This window comes from Oppia nitens, unplaced genomic scaffold, assembly GCF_028296485.1.
Source record: "Oppia nitens isolate AA-2021 unplaced genomic scaffold, nextdenovo-longstitch-racon4-pilon3 scaffold7_pilon_pilon_pilon, whole genome shotgun sequence".
NCBI classification, from domain to species: Eukaryota; Metazoa; Arthropoda; class Arachnida; order Sarcoptiformes; family Oppiidae; genus Oppia; species Oppia nitens.
The window spans coordinates 3,235,840-3,246,360 of record NW_026533251.1 but is presented as its reverse complement, the minus strand read 5'-3'; positions in this window follow the sequence as shown (position 1 = coordinate 3,246,360).

The following is a 10,521-nucleotide window of genomic DNA, read 5'->3' as shown; positions in this document are numbered from 1 at the left end:
CATCATCATCAGCGGCCGGTACGGTGTTTATTGACGGCGGCGGCGATGACGGCGGCAGCGGTGAGTTGTCAGCTGACACCAACTCGCCGTCGGATAACACGTCGTCCATCCGATCGACTGATCGATTGACTAATTAATTGTCTATTTATTTGTTATTATTATTATTATTATTATTATTATTATTATTATTATTAGACAATAATATATATATACTTTCAATACATATTAGTATTACTTTTTATAAATAAATTATTGTTTTATTATTTTATATTTAATTTAATTTATTTTTTTTTTTTTAAATAATTATTTATTTTTTTCTCTAACATTAAGTTTATTATTAGACTCACAAACCAAACACCAAATGTGTGGAAATAAATTACATGTGATTTTTAAAAATAAATAAATAAATTTTTTACATTAAAAATATATAACAGTTTTTTTTAAATATATTATTTATAGTATAGTTAAACGTTTTTTATTGTTATTATTGTTTTATTTATTTATTTTTTTGTTGTTGAAATATTTAATAAGTGATGAAATGTAAAATGTTTTTATTAGTTATTAAACAATAAAGTATGTCTCAAATAAATATATATATCGATAATAATAATAYWGTAATTTAATGAAATTGTTTTTTTTTTAATTGTTAAAAATAAATTAAATCTAATTTTTAATAATAATAATAATATTATTAAATATATGATATATAATGTTTGTTTATTTAAATTTATTTAATWTAAAAAATAACTTAATAAATATTTATGATTTTTTTTTTAAATATTAGTAATAATGTGGAGTTAAATATATACTAAATATTTTATTTTAAAAATAAAATTATTTAGTATTCAATAATAATAATAATAATTAAAATTGAGGAAAAAAATACTATAATTAATATTTGAATTAATTAATAATTTTGAAACTTATAGTTAAAAATAAATATTAATTTTAATATTTTAGTTTTTTTTATAAAAAAATAAATAAATASATATTTATTTAGTAATTAATTATTACATTAACATATCATATAATATATTATATTTATATATATATATTATATTTTTTTGGCGCCTATAGTGTGGGGATTACAACCAATCATATAATTATAGATATTATTATTTGTATTATTATWATWATAATAATAATAATGTAGTAATAAATGTCTAATTAAACTGAAATCAAAAATTAAATAATAATTTATTAACCAATTTATAGTTTTTTTAATTAAGTTTTACATTATTTTATATAATTATTTAATACAACAATATATTATTCAAAAAGTTTAGTTTTTTAGTGTTTAATAGTTTWWTTTTTAAAAATAATAATTATAATTMAAGTTTAAWTTTTTWTAWATATAWAAATGTTTATAAACTTTACAAATTAGTTACAAATATAATCAAGGTTCATTTTTTATTTAACTTAATATATAATAACTTGAATAAAAAAGTTAGTTATTAACTTATGACTAATACCTACATACCTGTGCCCAGTGTTTCAATATATGATATATTTTTTATTTTTTTTTTTGGTGTCAATTAACTAATTTTTTTTATACAATATTTATTATTTTGTGATTTTATTTAATAATAAATTGATAATTGTGTTATTAATTGTGTGCTAATTATTAACTATTAATTATAATAATAATAATAATAATAACTATAATATTACAATAATTTATTTGTAATTGTTTGGACACTTATTATGTAAGTTTATATTAATACTATTACTTATTATTATTATTATTGATATTATTTTATTAAAAAAATTAATTAATTAAAAATATTATTTACTAATTACTCATATTTACTAATATTATAAATAATATACTGTATTAAACACATTAATTTTAAATATAAATATATATATAAATTATTTATAAATATTATATTTTCCTAAATATAATAATAATAATAATTAATTTTATTATCAATTATATATATATACAGTATATTTATATATAGAAGCCTATGGCTAAACGTGCTAAACATGTATACCCCGGGGGGGGGGCTGGGGTAGGCAACATATATGTATACGTGACTATGACCAATGGGCCCAATCGGGTGTCCCGCCACCCTACCCCCACCAACGGGTTTAACTTGTGCCCCCCTAAGTGATACCCCGAAGTTTCATCAAATATGAGGACGAAAAAACCAACCCATCCTCTCATATCTATACTGAAGAAAAAACGGTTAGTTTTTTTTATTTAATACTTTTTTTTGCGCGCATAATACCCATAAAACACATAAAAATATATATTTAAAAAATACTATACAAACCGGGTATATATATATAAAGAAAAATTAATACATTAATAATAATACTAATAATTAAATTGTAATGAATCTGTAAAAGTTTTAAAATATAAAATATATATATTATATATATATATTTTATTTTTAAAAATTATTGATATTTGATACTCGTTTTTATAACTGTTATAACTATTTGATAGACAATTGATGGAATAATTTAATAAAATAATTTTTTAATTAATAAAAGGTTATGTAATTGTATTGAATGTAGTATTTGCTTATTTGCAAAACATAAACAGTAATATTTTTGTTAAATACTTATTATAACTGTATAGATAATAATTAATATTATTATTATTATTATTATCATAAAAATATGTATATATATTTATATATATATATCAATCAAATGTACTAATAAACAGAAAATACATATTTGCAAAATATATGATAACATCATATAATTCATAACTAGTTATCGGATATAAATCATAACAATAGATACCAATTGTCGGACCCGTTAGACATTCAATGAATCCGAGGACACGGAGTCTGTCCATCGGTGATAGCATACGTCGGGAGGTTGTGGGGGTGGAGATTGTAGGCCAGCGATTCAGATATGAGTAGATTAATGGTAGCGGCGAATGGGCTAATCGGGCTAACCATATGAATAGTATGAAATTTATTAGGAAAAAACCAAAATTACTAAACGTTATGAATAGCATTATAAGTCTAATCCATAGATTAATTTCATAGTGTCTCAAACAATACATTGTAAATACAATTAATGTTAAATATAGATAAATAAATAGATAATTTATTTTACAAAAATATTGGTTAACCCCAGCGGTTAATTGGCTAATATATTGGTGTTCAGCAATAGTAAGCATTAGTTGTCTATTACTACTACTATTGTTAACGTTAATTAATAATCGGCTAAATTTTCGGGAAATTTCCCAAAATTTTACTATCAAATAGGTTAGCGATAGAATATAAATTAGATACACATAACCGGCTATTGAAACACAATGTATAAAACTGATCCAGGCTATTATATTCCATAGAATATTTATTAGAATAAATGTCATGGATGATAATAATTTTTCTGATTGATTATTATAATGATAATAATGATAATAATAATAGTAACTATATATTGACGATAGTATATGTAATATTATTTGCAATCTAAACAATAGCGGATTAAATTAATTTCAAACCAATAGATGTTAATAATTGAATAAATAGTCTAAACTTTTTGTAATGTTTACGATCTAATGGATACCGAAGTCGACTATATTTCAATCCATAGATTATTGACCAAAATTTTTGATATTTTTTAGTCAAATCCTGATTGATTAGATTTATCGAAATCAATATAAAACTCATTATACCGATTGCTATCGTATAGGATATTAGATAACCATTGCCCAGTATATGTGTAAAATCAGCTAACAGTGCCAATAGTATGGTATTATTAGTAGTACCACTTGTAATGAATCTAATAATTGTTAAAATTATACTGAATTTCAATACAATTGATTTGATAACCAGTTTCCAATTCAATGGTCGTCTATAGTAGTAGTATTGGTCGTCAATTGTTTGAAAAAATGTTATATAATTATATTGAATATAGTGTTCAATACATTCAAAACTTGATTTAATATCTGAAACATTATTAAGATATTCAATCATTATATTCGGTAAATATTTATATACAATTAGTATATAATTTATCAAAATTAATAAAATAGATTTAATTATACTAATAGTATTATGTATTAAATTAAAAATATTCATTATAGTTGTTTTAATAATAATTATCATTATTGTAGTAATGGTTTAATTGTAATATTTATAATTTAGATTTATTTGATATTAATATTTATACGCAATTATATCATAGAAAACTATTAATAAATTATATTTTTTATTATATTATTGATTTTTTTTATCTGTATTTACAGTATTTTATGATATATCCAACTAAACTATATTTAATTATATATATTATATATATATATTATAATAATTTATAATTATATATAAAATATGATTTTTCTTTATACATAAATAATTATTTTGATTGTAATTAACAAATTGCATGCTTTTTAATAAAACTAACTGAAAAAATAATAATAATAAATTATTTTATTATTTTTTTGTCTGTAAATTATTATGACTAGACTTTAATTAATATTATTATTAGTTTTTTTTAACTGTAATATAAACTATATATATATATATAATACTGTATTATTATGTGAAAATACAGATTGCATATATATATTGGATTTTTTGCTTTTTTAATTATATAAATTTTTGAAAATAAAATCTATAAATAATTAATTTTTTATAGTATCAACTAATAAAAAAAATAAGTACATAATTTTATTATAAAACTTATAGTCAATTGTTAGAAAATTGATGTTGAGTTAGGGTATATTTAATGTTAGCAATAATGCAAATATTTCTAACTAACTAATAATTTATAATTTATATTGATATAATAATATATTAGTTAATACAAATTTAAAAACAATAAAATGTTTAAATGCTATTGCTAATAATTACTGTAGTATTATTTTATTTTATTATTTTAATTACTTCTAATAATTATATTATTTATTAGCAAATTATAAATTAAATTTTTATTATTGATTTTATTGTTGTTGATTATAATAATAATAAATAATAATTTATTGCAAATTAAATATATATATAGACATTTTTATATTACATAAATATTTATTAACATGCAAAATTATAATTATATTGAAAATAAATTATGTTTTTGTATATATTTTTTTGTTGAATATTTGATTATAATTTTATAATTTAAATATTAATGTCATAATACTGTAGAGGTATTATTATTACAGTATATAATGTTAATAATGTTTAAACAAAACTTAAGGTTTTTAATAATTATAGGTTATTGAATAGTTAATAATATAGCAATATTATATATAAAATAAATAATTTAATTATTGTTTGTATTATTTAATATATCAACCAAATGTATTTATAAACAATAAATAAATATTTAGAAAATATACAATAATATCGAAACATTCATAGCTAGTAATCGGATATAATTGATAACAATAGATACCAATTGTCGGACCAGTTAGTCGTTCAATGAATACCTGTATACGGAATCTGTCTATCGGTGATAACATATGTTGTTGTTGTTGTTGTTGTGGCCATCGATTTACATACGAGTGCATTATGGCCAATGGCCTATGGGCTAATCGGGCTAACCATATGAATATTATTAAATAGCTAACTAATCCGCTAAACTGAAAAAATACTACAAAAAGCATTAGTAGTCTAATATTGAAATTGATTTCAATGTTTTTCAATGCATACAATGTAAATACAATTATTGTAAAAAATAAATATATATATAAATAACTAAATTTACATAAATATTGATTAATATGTGCAGTCAATTGGCTTATATACTGGTGTTCAGCAATAGTTAATCTAATATTATGATCATTAATAATATCATTATTGATATTGTGGTGAAATTTACTTGAAATTTCCCGAAATTTTAGACACAAATACAATATCGATTGAAAACCAATAGCATATATATATTGTGTAATAGCTATACAATGTATTAGTGTAATCAATGTTATTAGATTACATATAATATTAAATATTATTATTATCATTATAAATGACATTGATAATTTTGTAAAATAATAATAATAATAACAAACATATAGCGATAATACTAATTGTATTAAAATTATAAATAAAATCATAAGCGGACAATATATTTTGAATAATAATTGTATATATTTTTTAATAAATATTTTATAATATTTATATAGTTTGTCATCTAATGGATAGTTTAGTCGATTATATTTCATTGAATACATTATTGACCAAAATTTCTGATAATTTTCATAATAATTATTATTATTAGTATAGTCTTGATATAAACAGATTATTGAAAATAGTTGAAAACTACTAACAAGTGTTGCCATTATATATGATAATATATTGCCATTACCAACAATATATGTACCATCATCTACCAGTGCCAATAAATAGGTATTATTATTATTAATAGTAGTTGTATTAGTAGAGCCACTAATAATATATCTGATAATTGTTAAAATAGTACACAATTTCAATATAATTATAATTAATATACGTTTCCGACTAACTGGTCGTCTATAGTATTGATCATCAATTGTCTCAAAAAATGTTATATAATTGTATTCAACAAAGTGTTCAATGATTTTAAAAATTTGCTTAATATCTGTTACATAATAATTATTATAATATTTAGAAATAAATAGTAAATAAATTTTTACTAATTTATTTATTATATTACATAATACTATCTTGATAATATAAATTAACAAATAAAATAATAGTTTAATAATTGAATTGTAAATGAACTTGATGATAATAATCATATTTTATTAAAATATATTTTTAAGTAGATATTGAAATTTTTTGCTAACCTTGCTAAATAGCTATCTAAACATGCAAAATTATAATTAATATATATATATATATATATATAGAAATAATAATTATAATATAATAATAAACATCATAAAAATAATCATAAAAATAATCATAAAAATAATCATAAAAATAATCATAAAAATAATCATAAAAATAATTATAAAAATAATCATAAAAATAATCATAATATTATTCATAATTATTATAATATATTATATTTATAATAATATATAGTTGTAAACTATTTACAAATACTGCACATATTATTTGAATTATATATATATATATATATATATATATATAATAGATAATTATTTTTTGAATAAATACATATTTTTATTTTTTTGCTTTTAATTAATTAATTAAATAATAAAACTGATATAATATTAATTAATTTTAATTATGTAACTTATAACACACTCTCTCTCTATATATATATACATATATATATATATGCATTACTTATTAATGATTTTATTTTGATTTAATATAGTTTATATTATAGTTTTAACTTTTTTTTGAAGCTAATTATATATATTGTATTGTAATATTTTAACCAAATGTATTGATTAATAATAAATAAATATTTATAAAATATATAATAATATAGAAACACTCGGTAGTAGTAATCGGAAATAATTGATAACAATATATACCAATTGTATGGCCCGATAGATGTTCAGTAAAATCAATCAATTATATTGCATTTGTTTTGTAATATTTTAACCAAATGTATCGATAAATAATACATAAATATTTATAAAATATACAATAATATAGAAACACTCGGTAGTAGTAATCGGAAATAATTGATAACAATATATACCAATTGTATTGGTGTTCGGCAATAGTTAATCTAATATTATGATTACTAATAATATCATTTTTGATAATATGGTGAAATTTACGTGTAATTTCCCAAAATTTTAGACACAAATACAATATCAATTGAAATCCAATAGCATATAAATATTGTGTAACTGTTATACAATGTATTAGTGTAATCAATGTAATTAGATTCCATATAATATTAAATATTATTATTATTATTATTATAAGTGACATTGATAATTTTGTAAAATAATAATAATAATAATACCAAACATATAGTGATAGTAGTAAATGTATTAAAATTGTAAATAAAATCATAAGCGGCATATAAATTTTGAATAAAAATATATTAAATTGTTTAATAAATATTTTATAATATTTATATAGTTTATCATCTAATGGATAGTTTAGTCGATTATATTTCATTGAATACATTATTGACCAAAATTTATGGTAATTTTCATTATTATTACAACTATAGTCTTGATATAAAATGATTATTGAAAATAGTTGAAAACTACTAACAAGTGTTGCCATAATATATGATAATTTATTGCCATTACCCAGTATATGTGTACCATCACCTACCAGTGCCAATAAATAGGGATTATTATTATTATTAATAGATCCACTAATAATATATCTGATAATTGTTAAAATCGTACACAATTTCAATAAAATTATAATTAATATACGTTTCCGACTAACTGGTCGTCTATAGTATTGATCATCAATTGTTTCATAAAATGTTATGTAATAGTATTTAACAAACTGTTCAATGATTTCAAAAATTTGCTTAATATCTGTTACATAATAATTATTCTGATATTTTTGCATCAATTTGTTTAAATGGTTAGATATAAATAGTAAATAAATTTTTATTAATTTATTTATTATATTACATAATACTATCTTAATAGTATAAATTAACAAATAAATTAATAGTTTAATAATTGAATTATAAATGAACTTGATGATAATATTCATAATATATTAATCATAAGATATAATATTAATTTTTCTAAGATAAAGATAGACTATTATACTATTGTAGATAAACTTATTAAAATTGTTTTTTATTATAGCAATTAATTTTGTATTAATTAGATTAAATGCATAGTTGTCCTAAACATGCAAAATTATAATTAATTAAAATAATTTTTTATAGTAAACTATTTATAATTTTACATATTATTTGAAAATATTATCTAAATTCTAGATATTTTTTGTTTTAATTAATATACATAATTTTTGTTTTGATTTTTTAATGATATAATAAATTAATATCACTAATGATATACTATTAATATATTACAATTTCTTTATTATATATTATTATAACAAAAAAAAACAATAAACTACTATTAGACGTTACTTATAAATTAAATTTTATGATTTTATATTGTTTTTTTTATTTTTGGTTTTTTGAAGCAAATTATATATATATATTTATATAATTTGCTTCAAAAAACCAAAAATAAAAAAAATATATAAAATTAATAATAGATATATAATTATTTTATGATATATATTTTTTAATTTATAATAAAAATAAATATTATAGTAAATATAGACTACTATTATTTAAAACTTTATAATTGCAGTAATTATAATAAATATTATTTTAGTTTTTTAATTTATTTGGTACTTATTTTTTTTGATAATTACACAATTAATTAGCTATAAGTAAATGAATTTTGATTATTGATTTTAGATTATTAGTTCAAAATATAGCTAAATATTATACTATATTGTAGTTTATTTATATATATTGTAGGTACATGTATCTACCTACCATATAGGTCATGATATAGTATAAAATAATAAAAATATTCATAATCAGTAAAATCAATCAATTATATTGCATTTGTTTTGTAATATTTTAACCAAATGTATCGATAAATAATACATAAATATTTATAAAATATACAATAATATAGAAACACTCGGTAGTAGTAATCGGAAATAATTGATAACAATATATACCAATTGTATGACCCGAAAGATGTTCAATGAATAGCTGTACACGTAGTCTGTCTATCGGTGATGACATACGTGGCCATCGATTTACATATGAGTACATCAGTGGCAATGGACAGTGGGCTAATCGTGTTAACCATATGATTGGTATTAAATAGATAGCTAATGCAATAAACTGGAAAAAGCATACAAATAGCATAACTAGTCTAATCCATTGATTCATTTCAATGTTTCGCAGGCCATACACAGTAAATACAATTAATGTTAGAAATAAATAAATAAATAGATAAATAAATTTACAAATATAATGGTTAACACATGCAGTCAATTGGCTAATATATTGGTGTTCAGCAATAGTAAGTCTAGTAATACTATGAATACTAATATTATTATAGACATTGTTTTGTCGAAATTTACGGGAAATTTCCTTAAATTTCAATCCCAAATACAATATTAGTTGAAAGCTATTAGCAAATAAATATTGTACAACAATTATACTATGTATTAGTGTAATCAATGTTATTAGATTCCATATAATATTAAATATTACTGTAATTATAAATGACATGGATGATTTTGTTAAATAATAATAATAATGATGATTATTATAAACATATTGTGATAAATGTATTAAAATTATAGATAAAATCATTAGCGGACAAAATATTTTCAATGATAAATAAATATATTGTTTAATAAATATTTGATAATATTTATATAGTTTATCATCTAATGGATAGTTTAGTCTATTATATTTCAATTCATAAATTATTGACCAATATTTTTGATAATTATTATTATAGTCTTGATATAAACTGATTATTGAAATTAGTTGAAAACTACTAACAAAAGTTGCCATAATATATGATAATAAGTATCCATTGATCATAGTATGTATACCATCATCTACCAGTGCCAATAAATAGGGATTATTAGTATTATTATTAGTAGTAGTAGTAGT